At 28.6% G+C, this 24163-nt stretch overlaps 2 pseudogenes across 2 annotated transcripts in view; both read left to right on the top strand.

Annotated features, from left to right (window-relative positions):
• Positions 1-946: 946 nt before the first annotated feature.
• On the top strand, positions 947-16890 carry LOC143201096 (polyubiquitin-C-like; annotated as a pseudogene). Its single transcript, XR_013006881.1, has 4 exons — positions 947-1076; positions 2311-3243; positions 9277-9981; positions 16136-16890. The product of XR_013006881.1 is annotated as a polyubiquitin-C-like (transcript).
• Positions 16891-21408: 4518 nt separating this feature from the next.
• LOC143201093 (polyubiquitin-A-like) overlaps positions 21409-24163 on the top strand; it is a 29125-nt pseudogene continuing 26370 nt past the window's right edge. Inside the window, exons 1-2 of the transcript XR_013006878.1 lie at positions 21409-21538; positions 22773-23705. The product of XR_013006878.1 is annotated as a polyubiquitin-A-like (transcript). The remainder of the gene's footprint in view (positions 21539-22772; positions 23706-24163) is intronic.

Genomic DNA, 24163 nt, shown 5'->3' with positions numbered 1-24163 from the left:
ATTATCGTCATGTAGCCCACTATAAAGTATCAAAAGAAATAGATATACAGTAACAGTGCTAATTTTATATTAAAATCATTAAAAAAATATTTTCTAATAAATAATAATAAAATAAATAAACAGTTTTGACATATGAGTAATATCCAAATAAAAAATTTCGATATTTTCCAATACTTTTTCAAATATATATTGACAGTTATAATATAGAGTATCGAACTTTTTTGACAATTCTTTACCTCCCACCCTTTTTACACAAAAGAATGTTCTCAGAAAAAGTAGGGTTAAAGTGAATAAACATCGATATTGACTAAAAGAATTGTATTGGAAAATAAAAATTAATTGTTGTTCATGATTTCCAATAATTAATATATTTTGTATATGTACTTTCAAATATCGATAATTTTATGCTCATAGAATATATTATCTAGCGATCCAATAACAAGAAACTATGGCTGTCAGCCGCCATGGAAAATATCGATAGAACGTTCTAACGATATTTGAAATATTTCAATATTATTAAAAAAATATCGATATATCGGAGAAAAAGATTGCGATATTTTACAGGAGATATAGCCAGACTTTTAAGAAAAAATAAAAATATTTGTGTACCAGCCTAGAGAAATATCGACATTTTCTTAACAAAGAAAAACTGACTATTAATAAGATTTTAATAATAAGTACTAAAATGCACTAACATATAAAATTTAGTACCAATTTAAAAGGTTTATTAGAAGTTTCAAAATGGTTTTTATAAAGTTTAAGAAATATCTTTAACATTTTTGAAATATCGAAAATATCGACTTACAAAAATATCGATATATAGGCTAGAAATATCGATATACCCTTCTCTCGTTAATTCTGCACATCCCTACAATTAATATTTGGAAATGTATTTTAGTTGGAGGGGGTATTGACGTTTAAACCTCAAAAAAGGCCTTATAAGGTCTGAATCTAGAAGTTGCTGAACAGTTTAAAGCAATAAGCGAAAAGTGGGCTTTGTTGTATATCGTGCTCTATTGTGTAAACGTAGTTGTGATAGGAAGTTATAGTTATCCGTGTTTATAAGAAAGCTATAAGTAAGTATAACTTTGAAACAATTTTCTTTGTATTCATGACAATGCAGATTTTGCTTTGTTTAAGGGTTTCTTAGCAATTTTTAAATTTCTTTCCAACAAAAATTATAATATTTGTGTGTTCCTTTAACGTTATTTAGATAAAGATTATTCAGGAAATCTAAGGTTAGCATCATTATGTTTCAATTTATTATTTGTTAATGTGTTTTATGTATTACGTATTACTGAAAATGTTTTCAATGTTTGTTTTAAATGTCTCAATACGTATTAGGTCTTTGTTATAGAATAGTTCGTGAATTGTTATGTTCATTAGTATTGGCACTGTTATTTTTACCAGATTACTGATATATCATATATCAGTATACTTATTTCGCAGTATTATAATTTAGTTTGGTTATGTATTAACTTTTTAATAGGAAGTTATAAATTTAACGATATTAATTCTCTTTAATACATAATTCATTGCAATGCGATTAAATGTATCAATATTTTAATATACCTAGTCGAATTAAAAGTTGAAAAAGCACTCATAATAAAATCGAGTTTGTATATGTTCCTCAGATTTACTAATATGCCTTTCTTTTTACTACCACTAAATACCTTAAAATAATATAATTAGATTGTTTTAACTGAAACATTGAGAACATTAATGAAAACGAAAAAAACAAAACAAAGTAGACGTCAAATATGGTATATTGCAATATCATAGTAATAGCATCGATATATATTCAGTTATGTATATTCATATAGTATTTGCTTTGCTTTTGTTTTACACCTTTTTACACCACCAATCTGTTGTTCCTTGCATGTATGGATTTTTTTCTTGTACAAGCACTAGGAACTATAAAAATAATATTGATATGTACAAATTTAACATACCTGTGATCTTCGAAAATTAGCTGGCTATTCTGATAATTTTCTTGATATTCTTACATGTAGAGTTTAATATAATTTTTATTCACTTTTAAATTTATTTGTTTCTGAAATTTATAAAATTTGATTACATTTATATTAATTTTACAACCATGTATAAGAAATTGACAAGCAAGTAAAAGCAAACCATACAACTGGCAAATGCTAGACATAGTGTAGACACATAATACACAATAGACACATAACTAGACCTAATGTAGATTATTCTAAAGTGTATGTGGATAGCAAACCAATCCTATACTACATGTTGTTTACTTTCTTATGTTCAATTTATATTTTTCATTAGTATATTTTTTTATTGCAGCATGCAGATTTTCGTGAAGACTTTGACTGGCAAAACCATCACCCTGGAGGCTGAGGCATCTGACACAATCGAAAATGTTAAAGCCAAGATTCAAGATAAAGAAGGCATTCCACCAGACCAGCAGCGATTGATCTTTGCTGGTAAACAACTAGAAGATGGACGTACATTGTCTGATTACAACATCCAAAAGGAATCAACTCTTCACTTAGTGTTGAGATTGAGGGGAGGCATGCAAATTATTGTCAAGACTTTAACTGGCAAAACCATTACTCTGGAGGTTGAAGCCTCTGACACTATTGAAAATGCGAAAGCCAAGATTCAAGATAAAGAAGGCATTGCCCCAGACCAACAGCGATTGATCTTTGCTGGTAAACAACTAGAAGATGGACGTACATTGTCTGATTACAACATCCAGAAGGAATCAACTCTTCACTTAGTGTTGAGATTGAGGGGAGGCATGCAAATTATTGTCAAGACTTTAACTGGCAAAACCATTACTCTGGAGGTTGAAGCCTCTGACACTATTGAAAATGCGAAAGCCAAGATTCAAGATAAAGAAGGCATTGCCCCAGACCAACAGCGATTGATCTTTGCTGGTAAACAACTAGAAGATGGACGTACTCTTTTTGATTACAATATCCAGAAAGAATCTACACTTCACCTGGTATTGAGATTGAGAGGAGGCATGCAGATTTTTGTCAAAACTTTAACTGGTAAAACGATCACCCTTGAAGTTGAACCATCAGACACGATTGAAAATGTAAAAGCTAAAATTCGAGATAAAGAAGGTATTCCTCCAGATCAACAGCGATTGATCTTTGCTGGTAAACAATTGGAAGATGGTCGTACCCTATCTGATTACAATATTCAAAAGGAGTCCACATTGCATTTAGTGCTAAGACTCAGAGGTGGCAATTAAAAGCATTTTTATTTGTATTTTGATATATTTTTAAATTAATGTGAAATAAATATCTGCAGTAATACATGTTTTTTTTTCTTACTCTTAACTTATTTGAAGACCATGTATTTAAAACTGAATATTTTTAAATTAGTATTTTATAATAAGCAACCCTTAATAACTCGAAGTGAAGATATTTTGAGTGTTTGGATAGCAGTTTTTGGGAGTTTGGATGTAAGAACCCTATTGGTAGTATATAATAGTTGATAATTAATAACCAATGCAGATGTAAAAATACTTATAGCTGATTTATATTCAAGATGAAAAACAGGAAATAGAATTAAAAGATATTAAGTTATTAGTTGTTTTTAGCTCTATTCGATATATATATTCGATATTCTGTATCGATATATCGGAGAAAAAATTGCGATATTTTACAGGAGATATAGCCATACATTTAAGAAAATATAAAAATATTTGTATACCAGCCCAGAGAAATATCGACATTTTCTTAACAAAGAAAAACTGACTATTAATACAATTTTAATAATAAGTACTAAAATGCACTAACATATAAAATTTAGTACCAATTTAAAAGGTTTATTAGAAATTTCGAAAGGTTTTTTATAAAGTTTAAGAAATATCTTTAACATTTTTGAACCATTAAGAATTTTATATCTGTATTCTTGTCCTATACTATTAAATGAAATTATTCACTTTTGAGGAACTTCTAGGATCCATTTATTGGATCAATTTAAGTACATATTTTGTATTTTAGTAATACTGGTTGTTTTCCTATAAGGTTATTTGTTCATTGTTAAATTTTATTGTTTTCTTCCCTAATTAGAACTTTCTGAGGATGTAGTTAAGATCAATTTAAGACTGTTTATGAACATACTTTCTTAGCTTATTTAAAAGTCACTTTTATAACCATTAAATTGCGCAAGAGAGAAAAAACTATTTAATTCAACGTGTAACCTTTCTAGTATTGATGTGTTGATTTTTTAGTAATCCGATACGGCCAATCAACCAACAGCAAATCATATTAATGGCTTTTGTTGCGACTGTATTATATTGGGATATTTTATATTTTTATTCGTATTAGTAGTATTTTATGTATTTATTTCGTTTTAGAGAAACTGCGGTATTGTCAATAGCATATTGTATAGCTAGTCAGGTATTTTTGATGTTTGGTTTTCTTATCAATTTATATACCTACTTATAAAGCTGGAAATTCTTAATTGGGGTAATAAGCAATAAAACGCCAGGGTTGGGTAGTATTTGAATTACTTGTATTTAGAAATTGTAATTGAAATACAAATACATGTTTTGTATTTTAATTACATCTTGAAAATATAATTTGTTATACATATTTCAAGTACCTGACGCTGGTGTGCTTGTTAAATGTCAATGGTTTCTTGGTTGTTTGAATATTTACATGTAAAATGTATGTACCTTTATATTAGTCTACGGCAGTATACGAGTATAATCTTTTAACTCACATAAAAGTTATATATACGATTTATTTAATACATAGAAATTAACTTGGATAAACATAAACACTGGTTCTTCTCGAACGTTAATGTGGCTGCATTTGAATATCATGAGAATTTTATTTACTAGCTCACGTCTTCATGTAAGAAAGCCACATTTAGTCATTTTTCTCTTTCCATAAATATTAAGGAATCGGATGTTAGAAAAGGGCAATAGATCCTACTTTCCTAGAAACTTACTAGAAACTAGAACATAATTGCTGCAGTTTTAGATTAGATTCAGGGCAACAAGTGTTACTATAGCAAACTTCTGCTTACTTTAACGTCTGTCCTAATCAGGTTAGATTGTCTACAGGTTTCTAATTTAAGGAATTTTACTGTTATATTTATGTTTGCAACTAAAAGAGAGATTAAAAAGAATATTTGATAGGATTTTACTTTACAACTTACATGCTTTGGTTGTCAGAGGCATCACAATACGTGACAGGCAAATAATTCCAAGCTTTTAATTCATGCCCTAAAGGTATATTTAAAAAAAACATGAAATAACGCATAAGAGTAACAGGAACAGCAGTACTAGTAAAGAATATCATGATTTTATTGTTTCTGAGGACAGTTACAGTGTTCAGTCACAGGTGTCAAAAATAGTCATTATCATCATTTTAACCTAATTAAAAAGAGACAAAATGCTGTCCGATGGGTCGAACATATAACCGAATCAATCTATAAAATTAGATTTGTGTTGGCACTGCTCGACCCTGATGCCAAATGTCTACAAGATTCTCCAAAATGTTAGTGATAATTAGATGTTATAAGTCCAATTTGATACGGCAACGTTGTGACGTAATAATTTTTGATGGCGCACTGGGCTGTTTTATTGTATATACTATATAAAGAATTTATTGAACACTTGCATTGTATCATTGTAACATGTTACTCTCTCGTGTTTCAACACCTATTAATGCTTCACCATGCCATTATGCTTTCACCACATTACACTTTTAGTTCTTCCAATCAAACAGCCAATGCACGTCATTAAGACCATCGAACATATTGATATATTCAGTTTATAAAAGCGCAAAATCCTTTTTAAACTCAAGGCATTTTTCTTTCTGATTTTACTAATTAGCATTACTCTAGTTAAAAAGATACAGAAAGAAGTCTGATGTGCCAGAACATGTAAGAAAATCGGTCTATATATAAAACTCGATTTGTGTTGATACTGGTCGACACCGTTGTCATATGTCAATGGGCACATAATAGAACTACTCTAATCTACGAGCTATTGTGACTATTCAATAAATATGCATTTGGTGCGGCAACGTTGCATTATAAATTTTGTTAGGAATGATTTTCTAGTGGATATTTTCAGGATCAAGGCTACTACTAACAATCAAACACATCTAAATAATAAGATATGAATTTTATTCATAATTGTATACAAGTTTTAGATATCATAGTCATTGAAATCAAGTCACGAGGATCAATATTTTATTTTAAACAGTTACGAATTGTATATTTACATCATTCAAGTTGTACAAAAATGTTCGTTACAAAAAACCATACAAAAATGTTGTAGGATGAGAGGTACGGCTCGATGACTAGCAACACTGATCTGATGTTGTTGATGAAAAGTCGCTTTCACGCGTCTTAGGGTAAAACAGAAAGAATTAAACTAGGTGCATCTAAAATCGTCTCTCGCAAATGCACACTTCTTTTATACTCACGTAACAACAATGTAAACAAGTTGTCAACAAGATATTTAACAGTTCTGAATTAAAACTACTGGACGGTTTTTATGGGTATAGGTTTATTTATACATTATTTTTAAGTCCTATGTTCTAATTAGATACTATATCGTGCATCAATGGTGTCTGGGCCCCTAATGTATTTATACATCTCGAAAAAATCCAAATAAGTATAGTATTTTCATAATAATAATATCATTCTAATGTAGCTGTTTAGTATTTTAAGTAACTTTAATAATGTCTAAAGTGTATTTAACTTAATATTGAGGTAAATAACACTGTTGTTAATATTTTAGGGTTAAGCCTCAATTGTTTTGTTTACTGTGTATATGAGTCCCCAATAATTGTTTTCTTTTCAGTAACCAAATAATATACTTATTATAAATTATAAAAGGCCAATATAAAATATCTGGTGTCTTGTGATTGAAATAATAGTTCCATGGGCTATACTTCACCAGGTTAGGAAAAATGATACATGCATTTTAAAATAAATTTATTTTTAATAATTTGTTTATTGTATACAATTTTGAATCGATATTTTTGTTATTCTTTATTATCGTCATGTAGCCCATTATAAAGTATCAAAAGAAATAGATATACAGTAACAATGCTAATTTTATATTAAAATCATTAAAAAAATATTTTCTAATAAATAATAATAAAATAAATAAACAGTTTTGACATATGAGTAATATCCAAATAAAAAATTTCGATATTTTCCAATACTTTTTCAAATATATATTGACAGTTATAATATAGAGTATCGAAATTTTTTGACAATTCTTTACCTCCCACCCTTTTTACACAAAAGAATGTTCTCAGAAAAAGTAGGGTTAAAGTGAATAAACATCGATATTGACTAAAAGAATTGTATTGGAAAATAAAAATTAATTGTTGTTCATGATTTCCAACAATTAATATATTTTGTATATGTACTTTCAAATATCGATAATTTTATGCTCATAGAATGTATTATCTAGCGATCCAATAACAAGAAACTTGGCTGTCAGCCGCCATGGAAAATATCGATAGAACGTTCTAACGATATTTGAAATATTTCAATATTATTAAAAAATATCGATATATCGGAGAAAAAGATTGCGATATTTTACAGGAGATATAGCCAGACTTTTAAGAAAAAATAAAAATATTTGTGTACCAGCCTAGAGAAATATCGACATTTTCTTAACAAAGAAAAACTGACTATTAATAAGATTTTAATAATAAGTACTAAAATGCACTAACATATAAAATTTAGTACCATTTTAAAAGGTTTATTAGAAGTTTCAAAATGGTTTTTATAAAGTTTAAGAAATATCTTTAACATTTTTGAAATATCGAAAATATCGACTTATAATCTTCTCTCCCGTTTATTTTCCACATCCCTACAATTAATATTTCGAAATGTATTTTAGTTGGAGGGGGTATTGACGTTCAGACCTCAAAAAAGGCCTTATAAGGTCTGAATCTAGAAGTTGCTGAACAGTTTAAAGCAATAAGCAAAAAGTGGGCTTTGTTGTATATCGTGCTCTATTGTGTAAACGTAGTTGTGATAGGAAGTTATAGTTATCCGTGTTTATAAGAAAGCTATAAGTAAGTATAACTTTGAAACAATTTTCTTTGTATACATGACAATGCAGATTTTGCTTTGTTTAAGGGTTTCTTAGCAATTTTTAAATTTCTTTCCAACAAAAATTATAATATTTGTGTGTTCCTTTAACGTTATTTAGATAAAGATTATTCAGGAAATCTAAGGTTAGCATCATTATGTTTCAATTTATTATTTGTTAATGTGTTTTATGTATTACGTATTACTGAAAATGTTTTCAATGTTTGTTTTAAATGTTTCAATACGTATTAGGTCTTTGTTATAGAATAGTTCGTGAATTGTTATGTTCATTAGTGTTGGCAATGTTATTTTTACCAGATTACTGATATATCATATATCAGTATACTTATTTCGCAGTATTATAATTTAGTTTGGTTATGTATTAACTTTTTAATAGGAAGTTATAAATTTAACGATATTAATTCTCTTTAATACATAATTCATTGCAATGCGATTAAATGTATCAATATTTTAATATACCTAGTCGAATTAAAAGTTGAAAAAGCACTCATAATAAAATCGAGTTTGTATATGTTCCTCAGATTTACTAATATGCCTTTCTTTTTACTACCACTAAATACCTTAAAATAATATAATTAGATTGTTTTAACTGAAACATTGAGAACATTAATGAAAACGAAAAAAACAAAACAAAGTAGACGTCAAATTTGGTATATTGCAATATCATAGTAATAGCATCGATATATATTCAGTTATGTATATTCATATAGTATTTGCTTTGCTTTTGTTTTACACCTTTTTACACCACCAATCTGTTGTTCCTTGCATGTATGGATTTTTTTCTTGTACAAGCACTAGGAACTATAAAAATAATATTGATATGTACAAATTTAACATACCTGTGATCTTCGAAAATTAGCTGGCTATTCTGATAATTTTCTTGATATTCTTACATGTAGAGTTTAATATAATTTTTATTCACTTTTAAATTTATTTGTTTCTGAAATTTATAAAATTTGATTACATTTATATTAATTTTACAACCATGTATAAGAAATTGACAAGCAAGTAAAAGCAAACCATACAACTGGCAAATGCTAGACATAATGTAGACACATAATACACAATAGACACATAACTAGACCTAATGTAGATTATTCTAAAGTGTATGTGGATAGCAAAGCAATCCTATACTACATGTTGTTTACTTTCTTATGTTCAATTTATATTTTTCATTAGTATATTTTTTTATTGCAGCATGCAGATTTTCGTGAAGACTTTGACTGGCAAAACCATCACCCTGGAGGCTGAGGCATCTGACACAATCGAAAATGTTAAAGCCAAGATTCAAGATAAAGAAGGCATTCCACCAGACCAGCAGCGATTGATCTTTGCTGGTAAACAACTAGAAGATGGACGTACATTGTCTGATTACAACATCCAAAAGGAATCAACTCTTCACTTAGTGTTGAGATTGAGGGGAGGCATGCAAATTATTGTCAAGACTTTAACTGGCAAAACCATTACTCTGGAGGTTGAAGCCTCTGACACTATTGAAAATGCGAAAGCCAAGATTCAAGATAAAGAAGGCATTGCCCCAGACCAACAGCGATTGATCTTTGCTGGTAAACAACTAGAAGATGGACGTACTCTTTCTGATTACAATATCCAGAAGGAATCTACACTTCACCTGGTATTGAGATTGAGAGGAGGCATGCAGATTTTTGTCAAAACTTTAACTGGTAAAACGATCACCCTTGAAGTTGAACCATCAGACACGATTGAAAATGTAAAAGCTAAAATTCGAGATAAAGAAGGTATTCCTCCAGATCAACAGCGATTGATCTTTGCTGGTAAACAATTGGAAGATGGTCGTACCCTATCTGATTACAATATTCAAAAGGAGTCCACATTGCATTTAGTGCTAAGACTCAGAGGTGGCAATTAAAAGCATTTTTATTTGTATTTTGATATATTTTTAAATTAATGTGAAATAAATATCTGCAGTAATACATGTTTTTTTTTCTTACTCTTAACTTATTTGAAGACCATGTATTTAAAACTGAATATTTTTAAATTAGTATTTTATAATAAGCAACCCTTAATAACTCGAAGTGAAGATATTTTGAGTGTTTGGATAGCAGTTTTTGGGAGTTTGGATGTAAGAACCCTATTGGTAGTATATAATAGTTGATAATTAATAACCAATGCAGATGTAAAAATACTTATAGCTGATTTATATTCAAGATGAAAAACAGGAAATAGAATTAAAAGATATTAAGTTATTAGTTGTTTTTAGCTCTATTCGATATATATATTCGATATTCTATATCGATATATCGGAGAAAAAATTGCGATATTTTACAGGAGATATAGCCATACATTTAAGAAAATATAAAAATATTTGTATACCAGCCCAGAGAAATATCGACATTTTCTTAACAAAGAAAAACTGACTATTAATACAATTTTAATAATGAGTACTAAAATGCACTAACATATAAAATTTAGTACCAATTTAAAAGGTTTATTAGAAATTTCAAAAGGTTTTTTATAAAGTTTAAGAAATATCTTTAACATTTTTGAACCATTAAAAATTTTATATCTGTATTCCTGTCCTATACTATTAAATGAAATTATTCACTTTTGAGGAACTTCTAGGATCCATTTATTGGATCAATTTAAGTACATATTTTGTATTTTAGTAATACTGGTTGTTTTCCTATAAGGTTATTTGTTCATTGTTAAATTTTATTGTTTTCTTCCCTAATTAGAACTTTCTGAGAATGTAGTTAAGATCAATTTAAGACTGTTTATGAACATACTTTCTTAGCTTATTTAAAAGTCACTTTTATAACCATTAAATTGCGCAAGAGAGAAAAAACTATTTAATTCAACGTGTAACCTTTCTAGTATTGATGTGTTGATTTTTTAGTAATCCGATACGGCCAATCAACCAACAGCAAATCATATTAATGGCTTTTGTTGCGACTGTATTATATTGGGATATTTTATATTTTTATTCGTATTAGTAGTATTTTATGTATTTATTTCGTTTTAGAGAAACTGCGATATTGTCAATAGCATATTGTATAGCTAGTCAGGTTTTTTTGATGTTTGGTTTTCTTATCAATTTATATACCTACTTATAAAGCTGTAAAGTCTTAATTGGGGTAATAAGCAATAAAACGCCAGGGTTGGGTAGTATTTGAATTACTTTTAGTATTTAGAAATTGTAATTAAAATACAAATACATGTTTTGTATTTTAATTACATCTTGAAAATATAATTTGTTATACATATTTCAAGTACCTGACGCTGGTGTGCTTGTTAAATGTCAATGGTTTCTTGGTTGTTTGAATATTTACATGTCTAAATATGTACCTTTATATTAGTCTACGGCAGTATACGAGTATAATCTTTTAACTCACATAAAAGTTATATTTACGATTTATTTAATACATAGAAATTAACTTGGATAAACATAAACACTGGTTCTTCTCGAACGTTAATGTGGCTGCATTTGAATATCATGAGAATTTTATTTACTAGCTCACGTCTTCATGTAAGAAAGCCACATTTAGGCAATTTTCTCTTTCCATAAATATTAAGGAATCGGATGTTAGAAAAGGGCAATAGATCCTACTTTCCTAGAAACTTACTAGAAACTAGAACATAATTGCTGCAGTTTTAGATTAGATTCAGGGCAACAAGTGTTACTATAGCAAACTTCTGCTTACTTTAACGTCTGTCCTAATCAGGTTAGATTGTCTGCAGGTTTCTAATTTAAGGAATTTTACTGTTATATTTATGTTTGCAAAGCAAAGAGAGATTAAAAAGAATATTTGATAGGATTTTACTTTACAAAATGCTTTGGTTGTCAGAGGCATCACAATACGTGACAGGCAAATAATTCCAAACTTTTAATTCATGCCCTAAAGGTATATTAAAAAAAAAACATGAAATAACGCATAAGAGTAACAGGAACAGCAGTACTAGTAAAGAATATCATGATTTTATTGTTTCTGAGGACAGTTACAGTGTTCAGTCACAGGTGTCAAAAATAGTCATTATCATCATTTTAACCTAATTAAAAAGAGACAAAATGCTGTCCGATGGGTCGAACATATAACCGAATCAATCTATAAAATTAGATTTGTGTTGGCACTGCTCGACCCTGATGCCAAATGTCTACAAGATTCTCCAAAATGTTGGTGATAATTAGATGTTATAAGTCCAATTTGATACGGCAACGTTGTGACGTAATAATTTTTGATGGCGCACTGGGCTGTTTTATTGTATATACTATATAAAGAATTTATTGAACACTTGCATTGTATCATTGTAACATGTTACTCTCTCGTGTTTCAACACCTATTAATGCTTCACCATGCCATTATGCTTTCGCCACATTACACTTTTAGTTCTTCCAATCAAACAGCCAATGCACGTCATTAAGACCATCGAACATATTGATATATTCAGTTTATAAAAACGCAAAATCCTTTTTAAACTCAAGGCATTTTTTTTCTGATTTTACTAATTAGCATTACTCTAGTTAAAAAGATACAGAAAGAAGTCTGATGTGCCAGAACATGTAAGAAAATCGGTCTATATATAAAACTCGATTTGTGTTGATACTGGTCGACACCGTTGTCATATGTCAATGGGCATATAATAGAACAACTCTAATCTACGAGCTATTGTGACTATTCAATAAATATGCATTAGATGTACTATAAAGTAAAAATAAATTATATTTTGTAACGTTATTTTTATTTCGTTATTTTATTTAAATTTTGTTGATAGAGTCAATAGAAGCTAAAACTTAAATTTGGTGCGGCAACGTTGTATTATAAATTTTGTTAGGAATGATTTTCTAGTGCATATTTTCAGGATCAAGGCTACTACTAACAATCAAACACATCTAAATAATAAGATATGAATTTTATTCATAATTGTATACAAGTTTTAAATATCATAGTCATTGAAATCAACTCACGAGGATCAATATTTTATTTTAAACAGTTACGAATTGTATATTTACATCATTCAAGTTGTACAAAAATGTTTGTTACAAAAAACCATACAAAAATGTAGTAGGATGAGAGGTACGGCTCGATGACTAGCAACACTGATCTGATGTTGTTGATGAAAAGTCGCTTTCACGCGTCTTACCGTAAAACAGAAAGAATTAAACTAGGTGCATCTAAAATCGTCTCTCGCAAATGCAAACATCTTTTATACTCACGTAACAACAATGTAAACAAGTTGTCAACAAGATATTTAACAGTTCTGAATTAAAACTACTGGACGGTTTTTATGGGTATAGGTTTATTTATACATTATTTTTAAGTCCTATGTTCTAATTAGATACTCTATCGTGCATCAATGGTGTCTGGGCCCCTAATGTATTTATACATCTCGAAAAAATCCAAATAAGTATAGTATTTTCATAATAATAATATCATTCTAATGTAGCTGTTTAGTATTTTAAGTAATTTTAATAATGTCTAAAGTGTATTTAACTTAATATTGAGGTAAATAACACTGTTGTTAATATTTTAGGGTTAAGCCTCAATTGTTTTGTTTACTGTGTATATGAGTCCCCAATAATTGTTTTTTTTTCAGTAACCAAATAATATACTTATTATAAATTATAAAAGGCCAATATAAAATATCTGGTGTCTTGTGAATGAAATAATAGTTCCATGGGCTATACTTCACCAGGTTAGGAAAAATGATACATGTATTTTAAAATAAATTTATTTTTAATAATCTGTTTATTGTATACTATTTTGAATCGATATTTTTGTTATTCTTTATTATCGTCATGTAGCCCACTATAAAGTATCAAAAGAAATAGATATACAGTAACAATGCTAATTTTATATTAAAATCATTAAAAAAATATTTTCTAATAAATAATAATAAAATAAATAAACAGTTTTGACATATGAGTAATATCCAAATAAAAAATTTCGATATTTTCCAATACTTTTTCAAATATATATTGACAGTTATAATATAGAGTATCGAAATTTTTTGACAATTCTTTACCTCCCACCCTTTTTACACAAAAGAATGTTCTCAGAAAAAGTAGGGTTAAAGTGAATAAACATCGATATTGACTAAAAGAATTGTATTGGAAAATAAAAATTAATTGTTGTTCATGATTTCCAATAATTAATATATTTTGTATATGTACTTTCAAATATCGATAATTTTATGCTCATAGAATATATTATCTAGCGATCCAATAACAAGAAACTATGGCTGTCAGCCGCCATGGAAAATATCGATAGAACGTTCTAACGATATTTGAAATATTTCAATATTATTAAAAAAATATCGATATATCGGAGAAAAAGATTGCGATATTTTACAGGAGATATAGCCAGACTTTTAAGAAAAAATAAAATTATTTGTATACTGTATTTCTTAACAAAGAAAAACTGACTATTAATAAGATTTTAATAATAAGTACTAAAATGCACTAACATATAAAATTTAGTACCAATTTAAAAGGTTTATTAGAAGTTTCAAAATGGTTTTTATAAAGTTTAAGAAATATCTTTAACATTTTTGAAATATCGAAAATATCGACTTACAAAAATATCGATATATAGGCTAGAAATATCGATATACCCTTCTCTCGTTAATTCTGCACATCCCTACAATTAATATTTGGAAATGTATTTTAGTTGGAGGGGGTATTGACGTTTAAACCTCAAAAAAGGCCTTATAAGGTCTGAATTTAGAAGTTGCTGAACAGTTTAAAGCAATAAGCGAAAAGTGGGCTTTGTTGTATATCGTGCTCTATTGTGTAAACGTAGTTGTGATAGGAAGTTATAGTTATCCGTGTTTATAAGAAAGCTATAAGTAAGTATAACTTTGAAACAATTTTCTTTGTATTCATGACAATGCAGATTTTGCTTTGTTTAAGGGTTTCTTAGCAATTTTTAAATTTCTTTCCAACAAAAATTATAATATTTGTGTGTTCCTTTAACGTTATTTAGATAAAGATTATTCAGGAAATCTAAGGTTAGCATCATTATGTTTCAATTTATTATTTGTTAATGTGTTTTATGTATTACGTATTACTGAAAATGTTTTCAATGTTTGTTTTAAATGTCTCAATACGTATTAGGTCTTTGTTATAGAATAGTTCGTGAATTGTTATGTTCATTAGTGTTGGCAATGTTATTTTTACCAGATTACTGATATATCATATATCAGTATACTTATTTCGCAGTATTATAATTTAGTTTGGTTATGTATTAACTTTTTAATAGGAAGTTATAAATTTAACGATATTAATTCTCTTTAATACATAATTCATTGCAATGCGATTAAATGTATCAATATTTTAATATACCTAGTCGAATTAAAAGTTGAAAAAGCACTCATAATAAAATCGAGTTTGTATATGTTCCTCAGATTTACTAATATGCCTTTCTTTTTACTACCACTAAATACCTTAAAATAATATAATTAGATTGTTTTAACTGAAACATTGAGAACATTAATGAAAACGAAAAAAACAAAACAAAGTAGACGTCAAATATGGTATATTGCAATATCATAGTAATAGCATCGATATATATTCAGTTATGTATATTCATATAGTATTTGCTTTGCTTTTGTTTTACACCTTTTTACACCTCCAATCTGTTGTTCCTTGCATGTATGGATTTTTTTCTTGTACAAGCACTAGGAACTATAAAAATAATATTGATATGTACAAATTTAACATACCTGTGATCTTCGAAAATTAGCTGGCTATTCTGATAATTTTCTTGATATTCTTACATGTAGAGTTTAATATAATTTTTATTCACTTTTAAATTTATTTGTTTCTGAAATTTATAAAATTTGATTACATTTATATTAATTTTACAACCATGTATAAGAAATTGACAAGCAAGTGAAAGCAAACCATACAACTGGCAAATGCTAGACATAATGTAGACACATAATACACAATAGACACATAACTAGACCTAATGTAGATTATTCTAAAGTGTATGTGGATAGCAAACCAATCCTATACTACATGTTGTTTACTTTCTTATGTTCAATTTATATTTTTCATTAGTATATTTTTTTATTGCAGCATGCAGATTTTCGTGAAGACTTTGACTGGCAAAACCATCACCCTGGAGGCTGAGGCATCTGACACAATCGAAAATGTTAAAGCCAAGATTCAAGATAAAGAAGGCATTCCACCAGACCAGCAGCGATTGATCTTTGCTGGTAAACAACTAGAAGATGGACGTACATTGTCTGATTACAACATCCAAAAGGAATCAACTCTTCACTTAGTGTTGAGATTGAGGGGAGGCATGCAAATTATTGTCAAGACTTTAACTGGCAAAACCATTATTCTGGAGGTTGAAGCCTCTGACACTATTGAAAATGCGAAAGCCAAGATTCAAGATAAAGAAGGCATTGCCCCAGACCAACAGCGATTGATCTTTGCTGGTAAACAACTAGAAGATGGACGTACTCTTTCTGATTACAATATCCAGAAGGAATCTACACTTCACCTGGTATTGAGATTGAGAGGAGGCATGCAGATTTTTGTCAAAACTTTAACTGGTAAAACGATCACCCTTGAAGTTGAACCATCAGACACGATTGAAAATGTAAAAGCTAAAATTCGAGATAAAGAAGGTATTCCTCCAGATCAACAGCGATTGATCTTTGCTGGTAAACAATTGGAAGATGGTCGTACCCTATCTGATTACAATATTCAAAAGGAGTCCACATTGCATTTAGTGCTAAGACTCAGAGGTGGCAATTAAAAGCATTTTTATTTGTATTTTGATATATTTTTAAATTAATGTGAAATAAATATCTGCAGTAATACATGTTTTTTTTTCTTACTCTTAACTTATTTGAAGACCATGTATTTAAAACTGAATATTTTTAAATTAGTATTTTATAATAAGCAACCCTTAATAACTCGAAGTGAAGATATTTTGAGTGTTTGGATAGCAGTTTTTGGGAGTTTGGATGTAAGAACCCTATTGGTAGTATATAATAGTTGATAATTAATAACCAATGCAGATGTAAAAATACTTATAGCTGATTTATATTCAAGATGAAAAACAGGAAATAGAATTAAAAGATATTAAGTTATTAGTTGTTTTTAGCTCTATTCGATATATATATTCGATATTCTGTATCGATATATCGGAGAAAAAATTGCGATATTTTACAGGAGATATAGCCATACATTTAAGAAAATATAAAAATATTTGTATACCAGCCCAGAGAAATATCGACATTTTCTTAACAAAGAAAAACTGACTATTAATAAGATTTTAATAATAAGTACTAAAATGCACTAACATATAAAATTTAGTACCAATTTAAAAGGTTTATTAGAAATTTCAAAAGGTTTTTTATAAAGTTTAAGAAATATCTTTAACATTTTTGAACCATTAAGAATTTTATATCTGTATTCCTGTCCTATACTATTAAATGAAATTATTCACTTTTGAGGAACTTCTAGGATCCATTTATTGGATCAATTTAAGTACATATTTTGTATTTTAGTAATACTGGTTGTTTTCCTATAAGGTTATTTGTTCATTGTTAAATTTTATTGTTTTCTTCCCTAATTAGAACTTTCTGAGAATGTAGTTAAGATCAATTTAAGACTGTTTATGAACATACTTTCTTAGCTTATTTAAAAGTCACTTTTATAACCATTAAATTGCGCAAGAGAGAAAAAACTATTTAATTCAACGTGTAACCTTTCTAGTATTGATGTGTTGATTTTTTAGTAATCCGATACGGCCAATCAACCAACAGCAAATCATATTAATGGCTTTTGTTGCGACTGTATTATATTGGGATATTTTATATTTTTATTCGTATTATTAGTATTTTATGTATTTATTTCGTTTTAGAGAAACTGCGGTATTGTCAATAGCATATTGTATAGCTAGTCAGGTATTTTTGATGTTTGGTTTTCTTATCAATTTATATACCTACTTATAAAGCTGTAAAGTCTTAATTGGGGTAATAAGCAATAAAACGCCAGGGTTGGGTAGTATTTGAATTACTTGTATTTAGAAATTGTAATTGAAATACAAATACATGTTTTGTATTTTAATTACATCTTGAAAATATAATTTGTTATACATATTTCAAGTACCTGACGCTGGTGTGCTTGTTAAATGTCAATGGTTTCTTGGTTGTTTGAATATTTACATGTCTAAATATGTACCTTTATATTAGTCTACGGCAGTATACGAGTATAATCTTTTAACTCACATAAAAGTTATATTTACGATTTATTTAATACATAGAAATTAACTTGGATAAACATAAACACTGGTTCTTCTCGAACGTTAATGTGGCTGCATTTGAATATCATGAGAATTTTATTTACTAGCTCACGTCTTCATGTAAGAAAGCCACATTTAGGCATTTTTCTCTTTCCATAAATATTAAGGAATCGGATGTTAGAAAAGGGCAATAGATCCTACTTTCCTAGAAACTTACTAGAAACTAGAACATAATTGCTGCAGTTTTAGATTAGATTCAGGGCAACAAGTGTTACTATAGCAAACTTCTGCTTACTTTAACGTCTGTCCCAATCAGGTTAGATTGTCTGCAGGTTTCTAATTTAAGGAATTTTACTGTTATATTTATGTTTGCAACTAAAAGAGAGATTAAAAAGAATATTTGATAGGATTTTACTTTACAAAATGCTTTGGTTGTCAGAGGCATCACAATACGTGACAGGCAAATAATTCCAAACTTTTAATTCATGCCCTAAAGGTATATTAAAAAAAAAAAAAACATGAAATAACGCATAAGAGTAACAGGAACAGCAGTACTAGTAAAGAATATCATGATTTTATTGTTTCTGAGGACAGTTACAGTGTTCAGTCACAGGTGTCAAAAATAGTCATTATCATCATTTTAACCTAATTAAAAAGAGACAAAATGCTGTCCGATGGGTCGAACATATAACCGAATCAATCTATAAAATTAGATTTGTGTTGGCACTGCTCGACCCTGATGCCAAATGTCTACAAGATTCTCCAAAATGTTGGTGATAATTAGATGTTATAAGTCCAATTTGATACGGCAACGTTGTGACGTAATAATTTTTGATGGCGCACTGGGCTGTTTTATTGTATATACTATATAAAGAATTTATTGAACACTTGCATTGTATCATTGTAACATGTTACTCTCTCGTGTTTCAACACCTATTAATGCTTCACCATGCCATTATGCTTTCGCCACATTACACTTTTAGTTCTTCCAATCAAACAGCCAATGCACGTCATTAAGACCATCGAACATATTGATATATTCAGTATATAAAAACGCAAAATCCTTTTTAAACTCAAGGCATTTTTTTTCTGATTTTACTAATTAGCATTACTCTAGTTAAAAAGATACAGAAAGAAGTCTGATGTGCCAGAACATGTAAGAAAATCGGTCTATATATAAAACTCGATTTGTGTTGATACTGGTCGACACCGTTGTCATATGTCAATGGGCATATAATAGAACAACTCTAATCTACGAGCTATTGTGACTATTCAATAAATATGCATTAGATGTACTATAAAGTAAAAATAAATTATATTTTGTAACGTTATTTTTATTTCGTTATTTTATTTAAATTTTGTTGATAGAGTCAATAGAAGCTAAAACTTAAATTTGGTGCGGCAACGTTGTATTATAAATTTTGTTAGGAATGATTTTCTAGTGCATATTTTCAGGATCAAGGCTACTACTAACAATCAAACACATCTAAATAATAAGATATGAATTTTATTCATAATTGTATACAAGTTTTAAATATCATAGTCATTGAAATCAACTCACGAGGATCAATATTTTATTTTAAACAGTTACGAATTGTATATTTACATCATTCAAGTTGTACAAAAATGTTTGTTACAAAAAACCATACAAAAATGTAGTAGGATGAGAGGTACGGCTCGATGACTAGCAACACTGATCTGATGTTGTTGATGAAAAGTCGCTTTCACGCGTCTTACCGTAAAACAGAAAGAATTAAACTAGGTGCATCTAAAATCGTCTCTAGTATTTTCATAATAATAATATCATTCTAATGTAGCTGTTTAGTATTTTAAGTAACTTTAATAATGTCTAAAGTGTATTTAACTTAATATTGAGGTAAATAACACTGTTGTTAATATTTTAGGGTTAAGCCTCAATTGTTTTGTTTACTGTGTATATGAGTCCCCAATAATTGTTTTTTTTTCAGTAACCAAATAATATACTTATTATAAATTATAAAAGGCCAATATAAAATATCTGGTGTCTTGTGAATGAAATAATAGTTCCATGGGCTATACTTCACCAGGTTAGGAAAAATGATACATGCATTTTAAAATAAATTTATTTTTAATAATCTGTTTATTGTATACTATTTTGAATCGATATTTTTGTTATTCTTTATTATCGTCATGTAGCCCACTATAAAGTATCAAAAGAAATAGATATACAGTAACAATGCTAATTTTATATTAAAATCAATAAAAAAATATTTTCTAATAAATAATAATAAAATAAATAAACAGTTTTGACATATGAGTAATATCCAAATAAAAAATTTCGATATTTTCCAATACTTTTTCAAATATATATTGACAGTTATAATATAGAGTATCGAACTTTTTTGACAATTCTTTACCTCCCACCCTTTTTACACAAAAGAATGTTCTCAGAAAAAGTAGGGTTAAAGTGAATAAACATCGATATTGACTAAAAGAATTGTATTGGAAAATAAAAATTAATTGTTGTTCATGATTTCCAATAATTAATATATTTTGTATATGTACTTTCAAATATCGATAATTTTATGCTCATAGAATATATTATCTAGCGATCCAATAACAAGAAACTATGGCTGTCAGCCGCCATGGAAAATATCGATAGAACGTTCTAACGATATTTGAAATATTTCAATATTATTAAAAAAATATCGATATATCGGAGAAAAAGATTGCGATATTTTACAGGAGATATAGCCAGACTTTTAAGAAAAAATAAAATTATTTGTATACTGTATTTCTTAACAAAGAAAAACTGACTATTAATAAGATTTTAATAATAAGTACTAAAATGCACTAACATATAAAATTTAGTACCAATTTAAAAGGTTTATTAGAAGTTTCAAAATGGTTTTTATAAAGTTTAAGAAATATCTTTAACATTTTTGAAATATCGAAAATATCGACTTACAAAAATATCGATATATAGGCTAGAAATATCGATATACCCTTCTCTCGTTAATTCTGCACATCCCTACAATTAATATTTGGAAATGTATTTTAGTTGGAGGGGGTATTGACGTTTAAACCTCAAAAAAGGCCTTATAAGGTCTGAATCTAGAAGTTGCTGAACAGTTTAAAGCAATAAGCGAAAAGTGGGCTTTGTTGTATATCGTGCTCTATTGTGTAAACGTAGTTGTGATAGGAAGTTATAGTTATCCGTGTTTATAAGAAAGCTATAAGTAAGTATAACTTTGAAACAATTTTCTTTGTATTCATGACAATGCAGATTTTGCTTTGTTTAAGGGTTTCTTAGCAATTTTTAAATTTCTTTCCAACAAAAATTATAATATTTGTGTGTTCCTTTAACGTTATTTAGATAAAGATTATTCAGGAAATCTAAGGTTAGCATCATTATGTTTCAATTTATTATTTGTTAATGTGTTTTATGTATTACGTATTACTGAAAATGATTTCAATGTTTGTTTTAAATGTCTCAATACGTATTAGGTCTTTGTTATAGAATAGTTCGTGAATTGTTATGTTCATTAGTGTTGGCAATGTTATTTTTACCAGATTACTGATATATCATATATCAGTATACTTATTTCGCAGTATTATAATTTAGTTTGGTTATGTATTAACTTTTTAATAGGAAGTTATAAATTTAACGATATTAATTCTCTTTAATACATAATTCATTGCAATGCGATTAAATGTATCAATATTTTAATATACCTAGTCGAATTAAAAGTTGAAAAAGCACTCATAATAAAATCGAGTTTGTATATGTTCCTCAGATTTACTAATATGCCTTTCTTTTTACTACCACTAAATACCTTAAAATAATATAATTAGATTGTTTTAACTGAAACATTGAGAACATTAATGAAAACGAAAAAAACAAAACAAAGTAGACGTCAAATATGGTATATTGCAATATCATAGTAATAGCATCGATATATATTCAGTTATGTATATTCATATAGTATTTGCTTTGCTTTTGTTTTACACCTTTTTACACCACCAATCTGTTGTTCCTTGCATGTATGGATTTTTTTCTTGTACAAGCACTAGGAACTATAAAAATAATATTGATATGTACAAATTTAACATACCTGTGATCTTCGAAAATTAGCTGGCTATTCTGATAATTTTCTTGATATTCTTACATGTAGAGTTTAATATAATTTTTATTCACTTTTAAATTTATTTGTTTCTGAAATTTATAAAATTTGATTACATTTATATTAATTTTACAACCATGTATAAGAAATTGACAAGCAAGTAAAAGCAAACCATACAACTGGCAAATGCTAGACATAGTGTAGACACATAATACACAATAGACACATAACTAGACCTAATGTAGATTATTCTAAAGTGTATGTGGATAGCAAACCAATCCTATACTACATGTTGTTTACTTTCTTATGTTCAATTTATATTTTTCATTAGTATATATTTTTATTGCAGCATGCAGATTTTCGTGAAGACTTTGACTGGCAAAACCATCACCCTGGAGGCTGAGGCATCTGACACAATCGAAAATGTTAAAGCCAAGATTCAAGATAAAGAAGGCATTCCACCAGACCAGCAGCGATTGATCTTTGCTGGTAAACAACTAGAAGATGGACGTACATTGTCTGATTACAACATCCAAAAGGAATCAACTCTTCACTTAGTGTTGAGATTGAGGGGAGGCATGCAAATTATTGTCAAGACTTTAACTGGCAAAACCATTACTCTGGAGGTTGAAGCCTCTGACACTATTGAAAATGCGAAAGCCAAGATTCAAGATAAAGAAGGCATTGCCCCAGACCAACAGCGATTGATCTTTGCTGGTAAACAACTAGAAGATGGACGTACATTGTCTGATTACAACATCCAGAAGGAATCAACTCTTCACTTAGTGTTGAGATTGAGGGGAGGCATGCAAATTATTGTCAAGACTTTAACTGGCAAAACCATTACTCTGGAGGTTGAAGCCTCTGACACTATTGAAAATGCGAAAGCCAAGATTCAAGATAAAGAAGGCATTGCCCCAGACCAACAGCGATTGATCTTTGCTGGTAAACAACTAGAAGATGGACGTACTCTTTTTGATTACAATATCCAGAAAGAATCTACACTTCACCTGGTATTGAGATTGAGAGGAGGCATGCAGATTTTTGTCAAAACTTTAACTGGTAAAACGATCACCCTTGAAGTTGAACCATCAGACACGATTGAAAATGTAAAAGCTAAAATTCGAGATAAAGAAGGTATTCCTCCAGATCAACAGCGATTGATCTTTGCTGGTAAACAATTGGAAGATGGTCGTACCCTATCTGATTACAATATTCAAAAGGAGTCCACATTGCATTTAGTGCTAAGACTCAGAGGTGGCAATTAAAAGCATTTTTATTTGTATTTTGATATATTTTTAAATTAATGTGAAATAAATATCTGCAGTAATACATGTTTTTTTTTCTTACTCTTAACTTATTTGAAGACCATGTATTTAAAACTGAATATTTTTAAATTAGTATTTTATAATAAGCAACCCTTAATAACTCGAAGTGAAGATATTTTGAGTGTTTGGATAGCAGTTTTTGGGAGTTTGGATGTAAGAACCCTATTGGTAGTATATAATAGTTGATAATTAATAACCAATGCAGATGTAAAAATACTTATAGCTGATTTATATTCAAGATGAAAAACAGGAAATAGAATTAAAAGATATTAAGTTATTAGTTGTTTTTAGCTCTATTCGATATATATATTCGATATTCTGTATCGATATATCGGAGAAAAAATTGCGATATTTTACAGGAGATATAGCCATACATTTAAGAAAATATAAAAATATTTGTATACCAGCCCAG

The sequence above is a fragment of the Rhynchophorus ferrugineus genome, unplaced genomic scaffold (genome assembly GCF_030347505.1).
Source record: "Rhynchophorus ferrugineus isolate W39M unplaced genomic scaffold, kcgeb_rfMv2 rfM8, whole genome shotgun sequence".
Classification (NCBI taxonomy): domain Eukaryota; kingdom Metazoa; phylum Arthropoda; class Insecta; order Coleoptera; family Curculionidae; genus Rhynchophorus; species Rhynchophorus ferrugineus.
This window is presented reverse-complemented; position numbering and strand designations above follow the sequence as displayed.